The sequence below is a fragment of the Megalobrama amblycephala genome, linkage group LG15 (assembly GCF_018812025.1).
Source record: "Megalobrama amblycephala isolate DHTTF-2021 linkage group LG15, ASM1881202v1, whole genome shotgun sequence".
Classification (NCBI taxonomy): Eukaryota; Metazoa; Chordata; class Actinopteri; order Cypriniformes; family Xenocyprididae; genus Megalobrama; species Megalobrama amblycephala.
The window spans coordinates 24,212,409-24,231,423 of record NC_063058.1 but is presented as its reverse complement, the minus strand read 5'-3'; the positions used below and the strand labels follow the sequence as shown (position 1 = coordinate 24,231,423).

General features: G+C 36.8%; 1 long non-coding RNA gene across 3 annotated transcripts in view; it reads right to left on the bottom strand.

Moving 5' to 3' along the window:
* The window catches only part of LOC125247696, a 49,797-nt gene that overhangs the window by 27,263 nt on the left and 3,519 nt on the right, over positions 1 to 19,015 (bottom strand). Inside the window, exons 1-4 of one of the 3 annotated variants that reach the window (XR_007180148.1) lie at positions 18,228 to 18,329; positions 15,235 to 15,317; positions 7,447 to 7,518; positions 1,304 to 1,411 (exon numbers count right to left, since the gene is read on the bottom strand). This is a non-coding gene — a long non-coding RNA (uncharacterized LOC125247696). Of the gene's footprint in view, positions 1 to 1,303; positions 1,412 to 7,446; positions 7,519 to 15,234; positions 15,327 to 18,227; positions 18,330 to 19,015 lie in introns of those variants that run through there. The other 2 variants (XR_007180150.1, XR_007180149.1) reach the window with 2 other exon arrangements.

Sequence of the window (19,015 nt, the reverse complement as noted above, 5' to 3'; positions counted from 1 at the left end):
GGTAAATAAGTGGACAAAAACCTCAGGAAATGCCTGAAAAACCCAACAGTGGAAGAGAAGGCATGGCCTCTGAATTATGACTGAACAACACGACAAAAAAACAACAACAACCTGTCAGCAGAATTTCAAGTAGCTCTGAGGGATTTCTGGAGGATCTAGTCACGCAACAGTCATGGAGATGAATGAAAATGTTAACGGATAGGTTTCACCAGGCCTCCTTGGTTTAAACACAGCTTGGATTGGTCTGCATAACGCTTTCCTGCCATCATAAATATTTTCATTGCCATGGTAACATAGTTCAGGATGTGAAAACTACACATAAATGAAACCTCATCTCGTGGTTTTCAATTCATACATATGTGAGAGCTCCATCAACAGAAACGCATTTACATTTAAAAAGCCGGGGGTTTTATATGGACCTTAAATGGTATTCACGTGGCTCTCTTTCACTGACACGGAATGAAAGGGAATCTTGGGAACTCAAGGACAGGCCAGTGCTGAAGTAACCTGCAGGTTTGAGTGAAGAACAGAAGGATGTGTGATCTGTACTTTAGATGTTTTTGAAGAGACGCTGTACTGTACCGGCACACAGCCGACAATAATGAAGCTCTGAAGGTGCCGTCTAATTACTGAGCTTGCGTCCTTTCTCTACAATGACAGCAACTATGATGACAGCATTTGTTTTCCTTTATTTATTTCCATTATTTGTTTCATTTTCATTCTCACCCTCAAGTAGTTCCAAACCTGTATGAATTTCTTTGTACTGCTGAACATAAAGGAAGATATTTGGAAGAATGTCAGTAACCAAACAGATCTCATCCCCCATTTACTACCATAGTAGGAAAAATAAATACTATAGTAGTCAATGGGGGGACTAACTGACTAACTACTTTAAAAAAAAAAAAAATTGAACACTTCCCAACATGTCATCAAACTCCTTGATGCAGATTTTTCTTATTTTTATGTGTACATTTCTGAGTTTTCCTATGACTCATCTCTTAATCCAATGTTTATCACGGTTACAGTTGCATTCGCTGCCTGCATGTGACTTCCTGCCCGTATGTGGTGGTACGTAGGAGCCATGCCTTGCCTTCTTCCAACCCCGTTCCCTGTCTAATTACCTTCCCGCCTCTGCTGGAAACCAGTACGAGTCTGTTGGGCTGGAAAGGTGAGCTGTTAATTACTCGCCGGTGGAGCCGCAATGGGAAGGACAGCCTCAGAAGATACAACAAGAGACGCCATTCCGACCTCCCGCCACTTAAGAAAGCCTAACAAGAGCCGGTGGCTGTTGTTCAGAACGCACCTGCTGTCTGATCCTCTGCTTTGCCTTGGCAACCGCTTCACTGATGTGGAGACAGCTGTGAGGGATGACTGCTTAATCACGCATGCGGTTTTCGCTGACTGGATGCGTCTATAAAAAATACAAGCAAACAACCTGATTTTGAAAGGCCGCAACATGGTCGAGATCTCAATTGCTTCTTCTAGACAACACAACATTCTGCTCAAACAGAGAGCAAATGGAGACTTTTGCAAAAGTCCTGAGATGTTTCTTTTGAGAATGTGTCTCTAGACTTCCAAAATAAATAAATAAATAAATAAAATGGACAAATTTTGTCCATTTTGCAATGGAATGTCTAACATTTTAGGACAAATTGTGTTGTTTCATAGTTAGGAAACTAAATGGAACTCTCACTTTATCTCAGATGCTTCTCTTAAAATTCCTTCGGATAAGTGAAAATAGAAAGGTTAGGGTTTGGCAGTTTGATACACGCTCTGAACCACTGATTTGAAACAAAAGATTTGTAAGGCTTCGAAGCTTCATGAAGCAGTGTTTTGAAATCACCCATCACTAGATATTGTTGAATAAAGTAGTTATTACAAAAAAAAAGCATTCTAGTCGCTTCATAACGTTACGGTTGAACCACTGTAGTCACATGAACTGTTTTAAATATGTTTTAGTACCTTTTTGTGCATTTGAAAGTGTTAATTATCTTGCTAGCAATGGAGGTCTCACTGAGCCATCGGATTTTATCTTCATTTGTGTTCCGAAGATGAACGAAGGTCTTACGGGTGTGGAACGTCATGAAGGTGAGTAATGACAGAATTTTCATTTTTGGGTGAACTAACCTTTTAATTTAGAGAGCATCATCCAGATTATTTAGTCTTAAAAGTACATTTTTGAGTTCACTCATAGGAAATTAAATCTCCTTAATATCTCAAATGATTCTCCTTGACAGAAACGAGATTAAATGAAGTGCCACCAACTTCTAAGATGTTTCTCCAGAGAAACAATTTCTCACATGTGTCTCCTCAGTTAGTAGACTTAACAAAGCTCTCGAATCTCATTCATATCTTAAGTGTTTCTCCTTTACAGCAACAAGATTAAATGAAGAGCCACTTCTGAGATGTTTCTCCTGAGAAAAAGACTCAGGTGATCTCACATGTTTCTCTTCTAGATGTCAAAACTGTGCTCAGATTTTCCACCAGTATCTGCAATAAAAGTCAGCAGGACAGCATAAGGAGACTTTTGTTTCCTGCTTCTCAGATGTTTCTCCTGAGAACAATATTTCTCATTTGTGTCTCTTCAGGAAGTTAGGAGACTTAATGAAGCTCTCACTTTCATTTAAGTTTCAACTTTGTCTCAGATGTTTCTCCTAAAATTACTTATGATAAACGAAAATAGAAGTAAAGGAGACAGTTGTTTAAATATATCAAATGATCTCACCTGTCTTCTAGATGTCAAAACCGTATAATTTTCCATGATAATCGTCTCAATATGAACTCAAACATTTCTCATCCAGCACTTTTAAAATCAACTTATATGCTCTAAGCTATCCACATTCATTCATAATGCTCTACTTTTCCTGAACATCACCGAATATCTCATTTGTGTCCATTTTCATATCCTCAGTGGAATTTTAGGAGAAAAGTTCTGAATGATCTGAGAAAAGTTTGATCCGAATGTAACTGAGGACTCCATGAATTCTCCTGAGCTATGAAAGAGCAACCTGAGCAATTTAGCTTCCATCAGCCACACAATCTTTATCAGAATATAGTTAGTCAGCCCCTCCTGAGGGAAGCAGCCCTCCGGCAGTGTCCATTTTTAAAGTTGTTGGCCTTCCTGTGCCGTGTTCAACCTCATTAACACCTCAGTGTAGCCTTATTAACGTTCACATCATCCAACCGATTCTATTAAGTTGTGACATCTTGTACAAAGCCGTTGTATTGCAACAGGAAGGAAACACTAAGCACTGACATGGGCGAAACCCTCTATGAAATGAGTTTTTTCCGCCCCTTATACCAATTGAGATAATTAGCTAGGGAGGCTGCAATAGCTTGTATATATCTCACTATTTTCAATGTCCTGTGGGAATTTTTTTTTTTCAGACTCCAAATGCTCCAATGTACCAACTCCAATTATTTGGTTTGATTGTTTGTTCTAATTAGCTTAATGCTTAACGCTTCTAAGAACATCATGAAGATAATTTTTTTATGTTATTGTTTTTTTGTGAATAATAGCGCATACCCTGAAGTTGCTCAGAAAATTGTAATGACTTCATTCAGTAAATTAAAGATATCATTATTTCAGAAGTTTACTGAGATTGTGCTCCTACAAGTCAGCATTATCAAGACAGAACTATATTTTGAGACATTAGGAATGAATTGAGCATGCTGATTGGAATGCACTGCCTTTTATCACCTGGTTTACTACAGGAAGTATGCAAAAATAATTTCATTTGGATGGTTGGTTAGTTGGTTGGTTGGTTGGTTGGTTGGTTGGTTGGTTGGTTGGTTGGTTGGATGGACAGATGGACAAATGAATAAATGGATGGACAGATGGACAAATGAATGCATGGGTGGAGTGATGGATAGGCAAATGAATAAATTGATGGACAGATGGACAAATGAATGGGTGGATGGAGTGATGGATGGACAAATGAATAAATTGATGGACAGATGGACAAATGAATAAATGGATGGACAGATGGACAAATGAATGGATGGACGGAGTGGTGGATGGACAAATGAATAAATTGATGGAGACATGGACAAATTAATAAATTGATGGACAGATGGACAAATGAATAAATTGATGGACAGATGGAAAAATTAATAAATGGATGGACAGATGGACAAATGAGTGGATGGATGGAGTGGTGGATGGACAAATGAATAAATTGATGGACAGATGGAAAAATTAATAAATGGATGGACAGATGGACAAATGAGTGGATGGATGGAGTGGTGGATGGACAAATTAATAAATTGATGGACAGATGGAGAAATGAATAAATGGATGGACAGATGGACAAATTAATGGATGGACGGAGTGGTGGATGGACAAATTAATAAATTGATGGACAGATGGAGAAATGAATAAATGGGTGGACAGATGGACAAATGAATGGATGGATGGAGTGATGGATTGACAAATGAATAAATTGATGGACAGATGGACAAATGGATGGATGGATGGAGTGATGGATGGACAAATGAATAAATTGATGGACAGATGGACAAATGAATAAATGGATGGACAGATGGACAAATGAATGGATGGACGGGGTGGTGGATGGACAAATGAATAAATTGATGGAGACATGGACAAATTAATAAATTGATGGACAGATGGACAAATGAATAAATTGATGGACAGATGGAAAAATTAATAAATGGATGGACAGATGGACAAATGAGTGGATGGATGGAGTGGTGGATGGACAAATTAATAAATTGATGGACAGATGGAGAAATTAATAATGGATGGACAGATGGACAAATGAATGGATGGACGGAGTGGTGGATGGACAAATTAATAAATTGATGGACAGATGGAGAAATGAATAAATGGGTGGACAGATGGACAAATGAATGGATGGATGGAGTGATGGATTGACAACTGAATGGATGGATGGAGTGGTGGATGGGCAAATGAATAAATTGATGGACAGATGGACAAATGAATGGAGTGATGGATGGACAAATGAATAAATTGATGGACAAATGAATGGATGGATGGAGTGATGGACAAATGAATAAATGGATGGACAGATGGACAAATCAATGGATGGATGGAGTGATGGATGGACAAATGAATAAATTGATGGACAGACGGACAAATGAATGGAGTGATGGATGGACAAATGAATAAATTGATGGACAGATGGAGAAATTAATAAATGGATGGACAGATGGACAAATGAATGGATGGATGGACAGATGGACAAATGAATGGATGGATGGAGTGGTGGATGGACAAATGAATAAATTGATGGACAGATGGACAAATGAATGGAGTGATGGATGGACAAATGAATAAATTGATGGACAGATGGAGAAATTAATAAATGGATGGACAGATGGACAAATGAATGGATGGACGGAGTGGTGGATGGACAAATTAATAAATTGATGGACAGATGGAGAAATGAATAAATGGATGGACAGATGGACAAATGAATGCATGGACGGAGTGATGGATTGACAACTGAATGGATGGATGGAGTGGTGGATGGACAAATGAATAAATTGATGGACAGACGGACAAATGAATGGACTGATGGATGGACAAATGAATAAATTGATGGACAAATGGACAAATGAATGGATGGATGGAGTGATGGACAAATGAATAAATGGATGGACAGATGGACAAATCAATGGATGGATGGAGTGATGGATGGACAAATCAATAAATAAATGGATGGACAGACAGACTGACGGACAAGATGGATGGACGGACGGAGGAACGGATGCTTGGATGGATGGCTGGACAGACAGATGGACAAATGAATAAATGGATTGACAGATGGACGAATGAATGGATGGATGGAGTGATGATGGACAGATGGACAAATGAATGGATGGATAGAGTGATGGATGGACAAATTAATAAATGGATGGCTGGCCAGACTGACAGACAAGATGGATGGATGGATGGATGGATGACAATTGGTTGGTTGGTTGGTTGGTTGGTTGGTTGGATGGAGGGACAAGATGGATGGATGGATGGATGGATGGATGGATGGATGGATGGATGGGTGGATGGATGGATGGATGGATAGAGTGATGGATGGACAAATGAATAAATGGATGGCTGGACAGACTGACAGACAAGATGGATGGATGGATGGATGGATGGATGATAATTGGTTGGTTGGTTGGTTGGTTGGATGGAGGGACAAAATGAATGGATGGATGGATGGATGGATGGATGGATGGATGGATGGATGGATGGTTGGTTGGTTGGATGGACGAATGAAATGAATTAATGGATGATGGATAAAATGAATAAATTGATGGATGGATGGATGGATGGATGGATGGATGGAAGGACGGACGGACAGACGGATGAATGGACAGTTGGTTGGATGGATGGATGGTTGGTTGGATGGATGGATGGGCAAATGAATAAATGGATGGATGGACAGACTGACAGACAAGATGTATGTATGTATGGGTGGATGGATGGTTGGTTGGTTGGATGGATGAACGAAATGAATTAATGGATGGATGGATGGATGGATGGATGAATGGACAAATGAATGGTTGGATGGATAGAAGGACGGACAGACAGACGGATGAATGGACAGTTGGTTGGATGGATGGATGGATGGATGGATGGATGGATGGACAAATGAATAAATGGATGGATGGACAGACTGACTGACAGACAAGATGTATGTATGGATGGATGGATGGATGATAATTGGTTGGTTGGTTGAATGGAGGGACAAAATGGATGGATGGATGGATGGATGGATGGATGGATGGATGGATGGATGGACGGTTGGTTGGTTGGCTGGACGAACGAAATGAATTAATGGATGGATGGATAAAATGAATAAATTGATGGATGGATGGATGGATGGATGGAGGATGGACGGACGGACGGACAGACAGACGGATGTATGGACAGTTGGTTGGTTGGTTGGTTGGTTGAATGGATGGATGGATGGATGAATGGACAGACAGGTGGACAGACGGATGGATGGATGGTACTATAGCATTCAGTTTGTGGTCGGTAAGATGACTTCTGCTCACTTAGACTGCATTTTTAATAAAAAATACAGCAAAATTGTGACATATTATTATGGTTTAAAATAATTGTTTTCTATTTTAATTTAAAATGTAATTTATTCCTGTGATGGCAAAGCTTTGTCTATTGTGCTCTGGAGAGAATCACATCTTACATCACCAGCCATCATTATGACTTCATAATGACTCTGATGGTTTCAGCTTGAACCATTTACCCAGCCAGGCCGTTCCGGCAGTGAGAGGGGCCAGCTCTCATCTGAGAGGCTTCACTGCCAAAGATTTTTATCTCTCAGCCCTGGCTGCTTTGATCCACTGATGTGTGCAGTGAAATGCCTTATAGATGTAGGCACTGAGATGATGTCAAATATCAAAGGCATTCAGTTGTACTACTATGTTTTGTTAGCTTACAGTTGAAAATCTCTATGTGTCTTTTCTTCTGTCCTTGGATTCGCTCTTCAGATATTTTTCAATTTCCTGCTCCTACAATGTAAAAGACATTAGTGGGATTTATAAAGAATATAAACAACAAATGGGTTGTGTATTATCAAGGATAAGCAATATATGAGGATTCTGACGTACAAGCAAGTAGCAAAGTGACTATACATGTCCATCTCAAATTAAGACAGCATAATGTCAAACGGGAACAGCTTGCTTTTTAAACACACCTGCAGATTATTCGCTGGTCAGGACGGACACATATAAGAGTGTTCAGTAAGTAGAACGTGAGGTCTGTTATTCCGCCCTGGTCCCACTTTAAAAAAAAAAAAAAAAACATGTGATCGACCACTTCCAGAGCCCAGTTATCTGGCAGCCGATCACACAGATGGAGCAGACTGAATCCTCGGGCAGCTGGAGAGGGCTGATCTACAGCCCTGGTTATCCACAGGGAGATGAGTATCTGTTTTGGTCAGGTCATTGATGTTTTTTTCTGATACAAGCCCCCAACACCAATCCCGGATCCATTTCTAAGTACCTCCATTATGACCTAAATAATCTATAACCTTGATCGCATTTCAGAAACATTGGTTGTGATAAAGTACAATATGCAAGGGCATAGGTTTGGCTTCAACACTAATAGGGGCAATTTATCTTTTTCACACAACTCAAATCTGTGCCTTATAAGAAACAAATCAAGATTGAAGATGTTGTCTGATTGATTTGGATGAATATTTTCAATGGCTGAGATATTCTGAAATGAGTGGGCTCAGGTTTAGAGACTTACTTAAGGCACAGTTGGGCTGTGAAATCTCAAAGTGTGCTTGCTCCACTGATTTTCTTTAGCTTTTCATGTCTAAATGCTGGCGAGAGAGGTGATGTGTGCAATAAAGTCCATGCAGTAATAGTACAATGATAAAAGAGCACTCCTTCTCTATCTTTCTCTCGGTGATAGCGTAATGGAGTGGGGCTGGTCAGGCTCAGGTTGGCTGTTTCAGTCTTTCCCCTGAAAACAAATGATCTCGCAGCGAGCCAGAGGCCCACACTTTTAGTTTGCTGATTAGTACACAGGACATGCAGTCCCAAGATTCCCAGATCAAATCTGGCTCTGAGCGATGATAGTAACACTTGGTCCAGAGGGGCGGATGGAAGCTACTGTTGAAAATGACTTCTGAGGGCTTCAGAACACAGATCTTGGGATTAGAATGGTTTCCGCGGCCTTCTGTTAGAGTCTTCACGCCTTTATATTGAACTATGGGGAAATTATTTGAAAAACGTAATGTGAAAAAAGATTCCCAGGGGTGAGAATTTGCTCAATTGTTGGTATTTCAACACAAAAACCTGAATGTTATTTAGGTGTTGTATGTTTTGTGCCATGTTTTCATTCATTAAATAAAATTATTTATTAAAAATATTGTAATATAACTAAAAAATATGACAACAAAAACATACTACATTAATTCACAACTTTGTTAAAATTATACTCATACACTCATACGACTCATACAGCAATAATAATAATAATTTTTTTTCAGGCAAAAATATATTTCAAATACATGCTAAATATGTTTTAAACAGACAAGCATACAGAAATTTATATTTCAAATTTAATAAATATTTGATTTAATCTTTCAAATTGCAAAATACGTTACAAAATGTACTACAAGGGTCAAGAAAATTAGTTTAAAAAAGTTTAATTATTGATGCACGATAATTGCCAATATGTGGCAAATATTAAAATTAAAGTTTAATGTAAATGTAATGTTCTGGGTAATATAAAAATATAAAAATAAATCAACTGTTTAAATGCTAAATAAAGTGAATTTAGGCATCACAACATTATAAAGTACAGTATGAAAATTTTATATTAATTTTAGACTTTAAATGAACATTAAAAAAGAAGGCAGAAGTAATCTAAATGTAAAAATGTCATTGACAAAATGACATTTTAATAAATATTTGATTTAATCTTTCAAATTGCAAAATACTTTACAAAATATACTACAAGGGTCAAGAAAATTAGTTTAAAAAAGTTCATTTTTTTAAATTATTGATGCACGATAATTCCCAATATGTGGCAAATATTAAAATGAAAGTTTAATGTAAATGTAATGTTCTGGGTAATATAAAAATCAAAAATCAACTGTTTAAATGCTAAATAAAGTGAATTTAGGCATCACAACATTATAATGTACAGTATGAAAAATTTATATTAATTTTAGACTTTAAATGAACATTAAAAAAGAAGGCAGAAGTAATCTAAATGTAAAAATGTCACTGACAAAATGTAAATGACAAAATGACAATTAAATATCCTATATAGTCAATATCAATAGCTGTTACCGTTTTTCCATTGAAACAGTAATATACCATAAAACAATGCAGTCTGGGTAATACTATTTGTCGTTTGAGAAAGTAACCTACCTGTTTTACCTGTTTAACCTAATGTTTTTTACAGTTATTTCTTAGAGTACAATAACCACTATGGTACTGATTTATTATACACCCGATCTATCATTTTTTTATACTGTAGTTTAGATAAGTATTTTACAATATTGGAAATGTATCGGCTATCAGACAGAATTTCCATTTTGGTGCATCCGTAATTTAAATAGTCATTGTTTTCAGTGTTAATGTACTTGGTTGTGCTTTACTTATGGTAAAACTACTGTAATGCAAAGGCAAACTGCTTTAATCTAGCGTTCTGTTTGTAAATATCACTTGTTTATGCCTAAGAGTCACATCAGCAAGTTTTGGGTTTCCGTGTTTGTCACCAGAGTCTTAAAAGAGCGCTGTAATGCATGTTGCATTTTGTCACCTAATGTGGCATCTTCAGCACAAATGTCAGAAGAGATTGAGAGTGACATTCAGGAAGGCATGCTGAAGAAGACGACGCTGCATATTAAAAGGCTAGAAAAGGTTAGACGCCAGCCTGGGATTGAGGGAAATACTGGCTCCGCAGTCAAAAGGGAATACCAGAGAGAGATAGAGGAAGAGAATGTAGCCTGTGTTTGCCAGCAACACCTATTGAATTAAAAGAGTAGGTCGGAACGGTTTTAAGAACTCTAAGCGGGATGGCGGTCGTGATTCGGGGTGACAGGTGACCCGGGATGACCGGGTACATCCGCAGATGAAACCGAATCATGATAAGGTGGTTGTGTTCACTGGCGGGTTAAAGAATTATTGTGAGATGTCAACTGGAAAAGAGGAAAAAAGTCGGTCATGCTTTACTTTTTCCTTTTACATTGTCCATGTTACACATTTCGACACAATCAATTACTGTAGTAATACCAATAACAATGTGCAATTACAAGCAGCTCAACAAAATAATTGCACATTAAGCAGGCAAACATGTTCATTAGAGTTACTTGTGTAAATGCTGTACACAGCAACATGAACAAGAAAAAACAAATGTGCCCCTGTGATTTCGTATATGAAATGCTTATAATTTATGCTTAATATTGTGTATAGCAATAAAAACTTATTTTATATATATATTCAAATATTCGTTTATTTAAATGACGTTAAACAAGAAAGATGTTATTTTTTTAAATTCATCAAGATTTTGTTACCATTTCTGACCAAGCGATTAGGCAAGGTTTTCTTTTAGTTCAAAGCATTAAACAAATGTGTAAAATTAATCAAAAGCTATTAGCATTTTTTCTAATTTGATTATAAATTTTAGTCAGAAGGTGGCGCTGTTCTGAAACTTTCTGAGTTCCAAGTTTTAAAATGATATGCTAATGCATTCATAAAATACAGCATTTTATGCCAAAATTCAAAATGGCCAACACCCAAAATGGCCGATATTGGAAAATTGGGTATCATTCGACTCGGTATACGGCACTGAATTAAAAGAGACCAGTTTTATCATTTGGGCAAAACATTTAGAAGTTATAAGCAAAAATCTGCATTTTTCATTTCTCCTGACCAGTAGGTGGCGCTGTGCCAAAATGCTGCATGTCGCTTCAGATCATGCTCGTGATGACATGGACCAAGATTCGTCTTAATACGCTAAAGTGTTGCAAACATATAGCCTTGATCCAGTTTGGCATACTAAGATTCGTTAGTGCGTTATTCGAGAAGAAGTTTAGTTTTTAACAGCATGGTCTGAAGATGATCTGACGAACCATCTAGGATGTGTTCAGAGAAAAATAAGTAGGTTTGACGTCATAGGGTGCAATTGAATCAGAGGAAGAAACAATTTATGGTTCAAAAAGTTATTAGCATAAACGTGAGTGCAAATTTGGACAGTTGGTAGCACTAGAAGAATTGAGTTAGAGATTCCAGAATTGCTGTGGTTAATGTTCAGACTGTCCTCCATCTGTGTGCCAAATTTAGTCAATTTCCTGCAAGCAGTTATATTAATAAATAAAACAAATAAAAGAAAAAAAATACTGACATTGACCCATGTAGCCTTGCTGCTGAAAATGTATACTGTACGATTTTGATGTGCTAAAACAGATTCATGTATTTAACATGGTGCTATGCCATTAATAGCATTAATAGCTAACGACTTTATAGTCCTTGACTTACAGTTCACTGACTGAAAAGGGTCACATTGTGGATTTTTCTGGGTTAGTCGTTCTGAAAAGTCTCAGGTTAAGGTTTTTAGCACACTTATTATACATTCCGGCAGATCAAAAAGCATATGTGCTTAAAATATGGTGTCAATCAGACAAAAGAATCAATCCAGGATTATACAGCCAGTTTTAAATTAATTATACGACATTGGCAGGATCTGGAACTAGACAGCTTCTGTGGGATTGGCAGACATGATAATAAATCTTCTCACGCTGAACAAAAGACACTTAAAGAATTAGATGGGCATTTTAAAGTTAACAGCTGACCTGATTCACTTTCTTTAAACATGTTCTGATCTTATTCTGGTTTCAAACAATGTTTGTCTTTGTAATCTTTACAAGGAACATATAATGAAAATCTGACTTTTTCCATGTTTAAGTGCTATAATCGGATCCCCGGTGATCTACCAACCCAGAAAATGTGAAAAAGGACAACACAGTAACTTTGTTTTGGTAAGCATTTCTCTGCAAGCAAGTAAAAAACAAGCCACTCAGATTTTGCTTCTCTGGTGACGTAGGATGGGGAACTTATTATAATATTACCGCCTCTTAATCTGCATGTTTCCACCCACATTTTGTTTTCGCAAGCGACAACGGTGTACCAGTTTTAGAGAAGAGGAAGAGTTGTTGTAGTCGAGTGTTATTGCCATGCCGTCATTTTACGCCTGACTGCTTCACAAACAAGGGTCAATTCAATGCTGGATTTGCACAAAATGACGGCACATGCTAGTCGATGAGTTGAATCAACTCCACAGCAACTACATAAATTTATCCACTAACCATTCAGAAATGTCCAGATGCTTTCTAAAAGTGTCGACTCCGGTTTGAACAATGTAAGGCTGAACACCGTTATTGACAATCATCATTTTGGCTGCGTGAGATTCTCCACCTTTGTTGTTGTTGAGAAACCAAAGCACGAGCTGTTAACTCCCTGAGGTCTGAAAACGCGCCGGCGCGTTTTGCAGGATTTTTTTCACATTGCAGCAAAACAGACTTAAAATACTCTGTCATTTCTTGTCATAGAGACATAAGAAATATATCAATTGAAACTATAGAATGTCTTCTTTTATTTGTGTTCACTCAGAGTAAAAACACAATGTTGTGCTTTTTGTAAAATAAAGAAAACTAACATGATGCGTGATCTCTCATCTCCCTCTGAACGAAGTCCAATCTGATAGTTCTCAGAAAATGAACTGTAACTTATGAATACTAATGACAAAAAAAATGACACTTACGTCTAAAGAAACGTTGAAATGTCAGGTTTTAAATCGTGCAAGTCAAATCGAAAACAAACATTCTGTGTTTATGTAATCTCTTCTGTGTAATGTCCTCTTCTTCTTTAGAATAATTTGTGGACTAAATGTGCACAGAGAGCGCCCTCCGGCTGCAAGTATGAATTGAAAACACAGTATCCAGCACTCATAGTGATGACAATAAATATTACTTCTCAGTATAGAAAACTGACATAAATATATAAGAATCCATCAATATTTCTCCAAATGTGCATGCTTTTAAGCTAAAAGCCTATATGAAATGCCATAGAGGTAACATAATTGTTCAGACACTTTGCATCACAGAAATACATTATATTTTAAAGAATATAATAGAATACCATTATTTTAAATTGTAATAATATTTCACAGTATTGCTGTTTATGATGAGCTGAGGCATTATTACAGAGGGTTTTTTTCACAGCCTACCTGACTGAAAGGCCTCATTAATATGCAAGTCATTTCAGGTCATTATTATGTGATTCTTTTGTCTTCTCAGATGTAAATGGCCCATTATTCATGCAGATTCACGCCTCCACGCATACTGTGTTTCTTGACAAAAAGTGTCTTACAAAAACTAAATCAATATATTGTTTTATATGAAGGAGTAGGCAGCATAATTTTTACATAATTCTGAAGCAAAAACTCTAGTCTACAACCTCCAATACCCAAAAGTCTTGTGAACACAGATTTAATATACTTTTTTTGGCCTTATTTCAGTGACCTATGTTTTTTGTTTTTTCAATAACCACGCATAAACATTATTCCTTCAAAAATACAAACATGTACATACATGTTCCTCACATATTATTGTAGCCTAGTTTGTGCTGAATACAGTGTAATGACACTTTTGTCATTTATATGTTTATGAACAACTGAAAAAAGCACAAATGTCAGGGCATGTCAAAACTTCTCCAAGCCCCAAATCAGCCTCAGACTCCAGAGGGTTAAAGCTCCGCCCTCTTCTGGAAAGGTGACCTGGAGCAGCAGCAGCTCATTTGCATTTAAAGGGACACACACAAAAACAGTGTGTTTTTGCTCACACCCCAATAGGGGCAAAATTGGCAAGCTATAATAAATGATCTCTGGGGTATTTTGAGCTGAAACTTCAGACACATTCTGGGGACACCAGACACTTATATTACATATTGTGAAAAGAGGCATAATAGGTCTCCTTTAATCAAAATATACATTTGTTCATTTAGCAGATGCTTTTATCCAAAGTAACCTACAGTTGAGGAATACAACAAGCAAATAAGGCAATAAACATGAGAAGTTCCAGTATGCCTTTCTTTTTCAATTGAAATCATATGTGTGGTCATTTTTAAAGTTGCCTTTAACATCTGTGATGGTACAGTGTTAAAGTTAACAAGTTAGTCATCTTTTGCAGATAAAGTGAAAAGACAAAGGGAAAAGTAAGATGTACGTGGCTAAAATATTAGAATAAGTCAAAAGTGACCACAGAGTGGCATTATCAAACTTCAACTTCACAACTCCACACAAAAAAAACAAGTTAAAAAGACGTTTTCAGGCCGTTATATCAGCGCTGACACCTTCCCACATTTAGAGGTGTTACTCTGGTGCAGTTCATTAGCAAAGTGTGATACATAACAATACCTAAAGTGATAAGAATTGGTGTGAAGTGATCTTGGCAAAGTATAAACTGTCTGACAGCATCCTATTAAGACATTTAAATAATTTTCAAGCCATAAATTGCCTTGTGACATGCATTTATATTGACATCTATTTGTCACTGTCTGGCAAATACCTACTGAAGATGACTGCTTTTAGTGCAGCTGATTTAACATGTTCATTTGGTGTGATTAATAAGAAAAAAAAGTGATAAAAATTAACAATCAATGCTCTGACCCATAATGTCAATTAATTATAATAAGGTGTTTTCTTACCATATAAGCGCCTTTCTTCAATCCATTAGTACAGAACTTTCCAAACCGGTATTCAGGGACCACCAAAGGTCCACAGTGAGGTGCTAGGGGGTCTGTGAAAAAATTGAGACAAAAAATATATTTTAAATATATGATAAAACAATATAATTTTAACAATATATAATCCCATCATTTTAATTTAGAAAGCAAATATTTAATAATGCTGTCTTTATAATTATAATACTTATTAAGTCTTTATTAATGTTATCTGTTAAACTTATCTGTTAACATTAATTCCATGTGAACTAACATGAGCATGAAAACTTGTATTAAGTAACATTAACCAAGGTTAATAAATGCTGTAAAATTATATTGCTCATTGTTTATGTTAGTTATGAATTAACTAATGTAAACAACTGAAAGTGTTACCAGTACATTTTATAGACCAAATACATTTCTCAAAAGACGATCATTATACTTCAGGGTCCGTGGCATCAAAAAGTTTGAAAACTCATGCATTATATAAGTAAAAAAAAAAAACATATCAAACCATATCACAGTGTGCACATTTAAGATTTATCCCTGTTTTGGCATCACTTCACACGGCACCAGTATGTCAGTGACTGTCTGTCTGCACACATTAAGTCAGTCATCTCTCTGCCGAAACAGCTTTGTTTCTCTGTTATCTAGCCTCTGTCCACACACACACACACACACACACACACACACACACACACCAGCATCCTCTCCCATCACACTAAAGCTGCCCTGCAGGCAAACAGGCGACTGGAGTCTCCGCTGATTCAGTTTTGCACTAAATCGTGAATGATACATCCCCCCCTTTTGAGTGAAATATTCATCCCTTAAAAAGAAGAACAAACAGATGACACGACGCTAACAGCTCTGTGCTAATGATCTACAGTGGGGTCCAAAGGTCTGAGACTACTGAAAGGCTTTAATACGAGATTTAATACAATGTTTTCATGACAAATTATACCATCAGCATAATAATTTGAGTGAAAACTTGAACTTAATTGAATCTGGGGATGTCTTTGGTCAGTCCTCATTTACCTAATGACAGCAGCACAATATAAAGTTCATGAGTTTTTGTAAAACCAGACGGTCATGTTATCCAGGACCGATTCCCCAAATGACTCTTATGAACAGGTTCTTTTTTTAGTGAATCAAAAACATTCTGCACAAGCGGTGTAGCCTGATTCTCAAATGAATGATTCTTACGAACTGGCCTCTTATGAACAGACTGTTTTCATTGAATCAAAAAAAAAAAAAAAAAAAAAAATGCAGATTTCAAAACAATTGACTCTTTTGAACAGGCTCTTTTTTTAATGAATCAAAACATACCAATATAAATCAATACTGACTCAATCAAATGACTCCTATGAACCGGTTCTTTTTGGTGAATCAAAAACATACAGCGTAACTAGAACAATCAGATTTCTGAACAACCAACACCTATGAAGTATGGAAGCTTGTTTCTGCCACGGATTAAAAAATAAAATAATAGATAATTGCAACTTTTCATCTCGCAGTTCTGACTTTTTTTCACAATTGTCATAATTGTCAGATAATTGTGATATAATGTCAGAATTGCGAGATGTTAACTCGCAATTGCGAGAAAAAGGCTAAATTCAGAATTGCGAGTCTGACCTTTTCTCGCAATTTTGATTTTTTTCTTTCGCAATTACAAGTTATAACTTCAGAATCGCTAGATATAAACTTGAAATAAAATCAGAAATGCGAGAAAAAGTCAGACTCGCAATTCTGAATTTATTTCTCGCAATTGCAATTCTGACTTTTTTCTCGCAATTACGAGTTTATATCTCGTAAACTCGCAATTACAAGTTATAAAGTCCAATTCTGAGGAAAAAAAGACTTTTTTTCTCAGAATTGCAAGTTTATATCTAACAATTCTGACTTCATAACTCGCAATTGCGTGATATAAACTGGCAATTCTGACTTTTTCTCAGAAAAGTCAGAATTGGGAGGTTATTTCACACAATTCTGAGGAAAAAAAGTCAGAATTATGAGATAAAAAGTTGCCATCAGTTACCTTTACCCAGCTAACAATTTTTGGTTCCCAGAACGTTCTGGGAATGTTAGTTTCTAGTTCCCAGAATGTTCTGGGAACGTTCCCAGAACATACATCCTAACGTTCTCTGTTGGTTAGCCAGGAAAGTTTTCTTTACGTAAACAGAACGTTCCCTGTTGGTTTGGAGAACGTTCCCCTAACCTTCCCAGAATGTTCTCAGAATGTTCCCGGAACGTTCCCCTAACCTCTTTTTACTCCGATATAATTTACACTGTTGTAGGTTAGTTATCACTCGTCAATACTACAGACCATGTCTTGTTTTGAACTTTTATTTAATCAATAGAAATATATTATAAATACGAGCACATAAACCTTATGGAGGATTAAATAATATCGAATTTATGCATTAATATGTAAGATTTCATGAATTGTATCACTGACACTGTACCACTAGCAGATTTTACATTTCTTGAGCGACAAACAATGACTTCAACACAATATTTTAAAATATTAATTTTATTAATAATTGTTATCACATAATTGTTATAAAATTAATAACAATTATGTGACTTTAACTGGGATAACATTACATTAATTTCTTACCACTGAATTGACCTTTCGCTTGGAGTTTGATTGACAAGCGATCTAACCAATCAGAACGCCGCATCCGCCATTTTGTCCGACAAAGCAGCCAGTAGTTAAAAGATTAACCTCGGTGGAGTTAAACTTGAAAAATGGTGTGTATTGACGTCTTTCCGCGTTTGAAACAACATTCATTCTCATGTTCATGGACTAATAGGAAGAGATGATCGTTTTTACGAGCGGTTGAGCTGAGGATCTACAGCAATCTGTCACGACCATGGTCACGACACATTAAAGAGCAACAAAACGGTTTTTATTGTTTGAATTTCTTTAATAACTACACGGTTTGAAAGCTGGGACTTTGTTTAATATCATAAGTAACCTGCTCTGTCTTGTCTGTCGATGTGTGGTCAGTATCTTCTTTGTTCCGCGATGTATTTTTCACTGCGTGTGGAGTGACAGCGCCACGGCTTGTCGGACAAAGCAACAGTAACTAAGGGGGGCGGGGCTCGGCGAAAGGCTGCTCTCTTTTGGTCGGTTAACAAAAACTTATCGGTTAACATCATGTTGTCTTCAATTACGTGTAAATGTCTCTAAAATCACACTATTTACACTCGTACATATATTAATTATAAATAATTATTCAATAAAGAGATCGATAAACAAATATTATTGTCAGTCAGTAAAATGAAATGACCGTTAATTTTTAAATTACGCGAGTGCGCGGCTCTCTGTGGCAGAAACAAGCTTCCATAATGAACTGTTTCAATTAGTAAACTACAAAAATAAGTTGTGTCCCAAATAATGCACTATATACTGTGTATGCTACTTAACCATGTAGTGTATGAACTTTATAAGGTTATTTTGTCATTCAACATCAGAGTTTGTGACCTCTTACGACGTCAATACACATGCTGAGAATTCCAGGCCGAGAACGGTTTGTAATCGTGCCGTACCAGACTCAAGTGGAAATATAACTGGAACTGTTCCTTACTGTTCTTACTGATCTAAAGTGGCTCATGATTCCCATAGCCTGCCCTAGGCATCTCTAAAACATATACAGTAGGATGGCATCAGATGCATACATGCACGCACGCTTCTTGTTCCTGATCTAATATCTCTCTCATCTTTTAAGAGCCGGCGACAGTGCGTGTGCGAGACTGAAGTGTC